General features: G+C 45.9%; 1 pseudogene; it reads left to right on the top strand.

Annotated features, from left to right (window-relative positions):
• Positions 1-2,774: 2,774 nt before the first annotated feature.
• Positions 2,775-4,254, top strand: LOC121493793 (annotated as a pseudogene).
• The last annotated feature ends 391 nt before the right edge of the window (positions 4,255-4,645 follow it).

Genomic DNA, 4,645 nt, shown 5'->3' with positions numbered 1-4,645 from the left:
TGTTGTGTCCTCACATGGTTGAAGGGAAAACATGTTCTTTGGCTCTCTTTTAAAGACACTAATTCCATTAACTAAGGCTCCACCCTTCTAATCTAATCATGTTCCAAAGGCTACATCTCCTAATACCACCATCTTGGGGGGTAGGATGTCAATAAATGAATTTTGGTGGGGATAAAGACGTTCAGACCACACCACAATGTCCAGCAACTGCTAAGTGTCAGGACTTGAAACTTAAACTATTTTAAATTCCAGTTTCTCTTTTCTCCCCCCACTATACACTGCAAATGCAATCTCAACAAAGGACCAAATTTATATGTAGCCTTTCTTATTAGCAATATTTTGTTGTAAATGACACAATGTCAACTCTAATAAGGTTGTGCAGAAGGGGAATGTATAGGTTTAGGAAACAGGAAGGTGCCAAGGTAGGTCATGCTCGGATACTGCACAGCCAGGTGCTCAGTCAGAAGTCTATCTCTTGCTATGCAATGGGTCTGCTCTCTTTTGCTCTAATCCCATTCTCCAACAGTTTCTTTCCTTTGGTGGCAAATATGGTGGCCAATAATTCCAGGCTTACATTCTACCAGTTACCAACCCTAGCAGAAAGAGATTTACATTTATTGACCCCAATTGGGTGAAATGCCCACCTTTGGAATAAGGATGAGGTTAGCCCCATCTGTACTTTGCTTATTGGTAATGAGGAGATGCATCTGGAAAGGGACATTTGAGTTCTGGTATTAGTAAAAGGGTGGGGGGGGGGGGAACTGCTGGATAGATTAAAGGCTTGGCACAAGTCCTTACAAAGGAGCAGGAAGTTCAGAGAAGCATATTGGTAAAGGGCCAATGCTCCTGATTCTCTCAGCCAATTAGTCTGCTCACTCCAAGAGCTTACTGAGGAGGTAACAATGCTGTGATGTAAAGTTCCATAACTAGAGTGTTTTCATGGTTTAACCACTAGATGGTTTTAAATTAAAAGGCTTTCATGTTTACAAAGCACTTTTATGTACATTATTTTGTAACCTTTATATTGTGAGGCAAATATCACCTGCCCCAAAGCCTGGAAATGAGACTAACCTATGAGAATGTAGGGATGGGCTCCACTTGGACCTATCCCCTCTCTTTCCTAAGAATACATTTCAAGCCCACTAGTAGGATGGAGAACTGCCAGGTCACAGGGTGTTTGGGCACTCCAAGCCAGGACTGAGCACTGAAGAGAGTTTCATTTGGGCAAAGCAAGTCACTAAGCACAAAATGGATATGACATGTTATTTGTATCTACTTACAGGAGTTAGCAGGGAACCTGAGCCAATGTATTCACCCCAAAGTGCTAGTTAGATAGGAGGCTAAAAACTGCTGAAAATCTAGCTAATTAAACAGAAGGCAAATTTGAGAGATTGTCCAAAACTCACAGAAAAAATGACAAAAGGATGAAAATTATGAAAGTCTTAAATGAGACAGGTGGAAGAAATCTAATCTCTCAGTGAGAGGAATTTTGACACAATCACCACAGAAGCAGTAATCAAAGAAGATAAATTTCTTGATCCAAAGAAAGACCCCACTTTAGGTTCTCAAAAAGTTGAAAATAGAGCTATCCTATGACACAGCAATTGCACTACTGGGTATTTACTCCAAAGATACAAATGTAGTGATCTGAAGGGGCACCTGCTCCCCAATGTTTATAGCAGCAATGTCCACAACAGCAAAACTGTGGAAAGAGCCCAGATGTCCATCAACAGATGAATGGATAAAGAAGTGGTATGTGTGTGTGTGTGTGTGTGTGTATAGGAATACTGCATATATATATGTATATATGTATACATATATATATATAATGGAATACTACTCAGCCATCAATAAATGAAATCTTGCCACTTGCAATGACGTGGATGGAACTAGAGGATATTATGCTAAGTGAAATAAGTCAATCAGAGAAAGACAATTATATGATCTCACTCATATGTGGAATTTAAGAAACAAAACAGAGGATCATAGGGGAAGAGAGGAAAAGAATAAAACAAGATGAAATCAGAGAGAGAGACAAACCATAAGAAACTTTTAGTTGTAGGAAACAAACTGAGGGTTGCTGGAGGGGAGGTGGGTCGGGGGATGGAGTAACTGGGTGATGGGCATTCAGGAGGGCATGTGATGTAATGAGCAGGGGGTGTTATATAAGACTGATAATCACTGACCTCTACCTCTGAAACCAATAATACACTGTATGTTAATTAGTTGAATTTTAATTAAAAATAAATAAATGAGCATATATATAAAATATATATGCATATATATTAAACTTTCATACTTGGGGAAAACCAGAATTGATTTATCATGGTAGTGATAGACCTTTTTTTTAAAAAAGATTTTATTTATTTATTCATGAGAGACAGAGAGAGAGAGAGAGAGAGGCAGAGACACAGGCAGAGGGAGAAGCAGGCTCCACGCAGGGAGCCCAATGTGGGACTTAATCCTGGGACTGACTCCAGGATCACACCCTGAGCCAAAGGCAGACACTTAACCACTGAGCCACCCAGGCCTCCCAGTGATAGATATTTTTGATTAATGTGTGGATATCCACCTAGAAAAACATCTCTAAATTCATGCTTCAGTCTTATATTATTTCCCATTTTTTCAATTCTTATGTTGAAAATGTGTAAAACATACTACTAAATAGATAAGAAAAAAATACAGCCCACCTAGAAGCAGCTCATCACGCTCCTTCTAGAGCCTCTGTCAGGTTCGGCCTCCTCGCCTCCACTCCAGCCTCTGTGGCAGCCTCCACCATGTCCATCAGGGTGACCCAGAAGTCCTACAAGGTGTCCACCTCTGGCCCCGGACCTTCAGCAGCCGCTCCTACACGAGTGGGCCTGGCTCCCGCATCAGCTCCTCCACCTTCTCCTGGGTGGGCAGCAGCCGCAGCACCTTCCAGGGTAGCCTGAATAGCAGCATGGGTGTGGTCAGGGGCTATGGAGGGCCCGGGGGCATCGGTGGCATCACGACTGTCTCAGTGAACCAGAGCCTGCTGAGCCCCCTTAAGCTGGAGGTGAACCTCAACATCCAGGCAGTGCGCACCCAGGAGAAGGAGCAGATCAAGAGCCTCAACAACAAGTTTGCCTCCTTTATTGACAAGGTCAGACATGTGGAGCAGCAGAACAAAATCCTGGAGACCTAGTGGGGCCTCCTGCAGCAGCAGAAAACTGCTCGGAGCAACATAGACAACATGTTTGGGAGCTACATCAACAACCTCTGGAGGCAGCTGGACACCCTGGGGCAGGAGAAGCTGAAGCTGGAAGTGGAGCTTGGCAACACGCAGGGGCTCATGGAGGACTTCAAGAATAAATACAGGATGAGATCAAATGGCACACAGATATGGAGAATGAATTTGTCCTCTTCAAGAAGGATGTGGATGAAGCTTACATGAACTAGACAGAACTGGAGTCCCGCCTGGAAGGGCTGACTGATGAGATCAACTTCTTAAGGCAGCTGTATGAAGAGGAGACCCATGAACTGCAGTCCCAGATCTTGGCCACGTCCGGCTACGTCCGTCATGCTGTCCATGGACAACAGCTGCTCCTGGACCTGGACGACATCAAGGCCGAGGTCAAGGCCCAGGATGAGGACAGCGCCAACCACAGCTGGGCAGAGGCCAAGACCATGTACCAGATCAAGTATGAGGAGCTGCAGACATTGGCTGGGAAGCACGGGGATGACCTCCGTCGCACAAAGACAGATTTCCGAGACGAACCAGAGCATCAGCTGCCTCCAGGCTGAGATCAAGACCGTCAAAAACCAGAGGGCTGCCCTGGAGGCTGCCATCGCCGATGCGGAGCAGTGCGGGGAGCGCCCATTCAGGACGCCAATGCCAAGGTGGCCGGGCTGGAGGCCGCCCTGCAGCGAGCCAAGCAGGACATGGCCTGGCAGCTGAGTGAGTACCAGGAGCTCATGAATGTCAAGCTGGCCCTGGACATCGAGATCGCCACCGCCCGCCAGCTGCCGGAGGGCGAGGAGAGCCGGCTGGAGTCTGGGATGCAGAACACGAACATCCATACGAAGGCCACCAGCGGCTACTCAGGTGGCCTGAACTTGACCTATGGGGGCCTCACAAGCCCTGACCTCAACTATGGCCACAGCTCCTTCCAGTCCATCTTTGGCCCTGGCTGTTCCTTCAGCCACAGCAGCTCCTCTAAGGCCATGGTTGTGAAGATCAAGACTCGTGATGGGAAGCTGGCGTCTGAGTCGTCTGACGTCCTGCCCAAGTGAACAGCCACCGTGGGCCCTCCCAGGCTCCTTGCTCTTGTGGTCCCCATAAAGCCTTTGGGGAAAGGAGCTGTGCAGGGGAGCCTTGCTTGTACGGTACAAGGCTCAGCCCCAGTCCTCAGCCTACCCTTACAGGGAGTCTATTGCCCTGGGTACCCCTTCTTGTCCATGCCCCCAACTGAAAGCCAATTCAAGTGTCTCTTCCCAAATAAAGCTGCTGCCAGTCCCCCAAAATAAAAATAAAAATAAAAAAATACAAGTAATAAAAGTAAAATAATCAAATAGAAAAGTCAAAAATTATGTGTATTCCCAAATAGAGAAAGTTCAATGTCCAATAAATATGTGAACATGTACTCAAAAAAACACACAAAGACCCCACTTTGAAAATTAAGAG

The sequence above is a fragment of the Vulpes lagopus genome, chromosome 6, assembly GCF_018345385.1.
Source record: "Vulpes lagopus strain Blue_001 chromosome 6, ASM1834538v1, whole genome shotgun sequence".
Classification (NCBI taxonomy): domain Eukaryota; kingdom Metazoa; phylum Chordata; class Mammalia; order Carnivora; family Canidae; genus Vulpes; species Vulpes lagopus.
The sequence above is the reverse complement of the archived record's forward strand: the minus strand, read 5'-3'. Positions and strand labels throughout refer to the sequence as shown.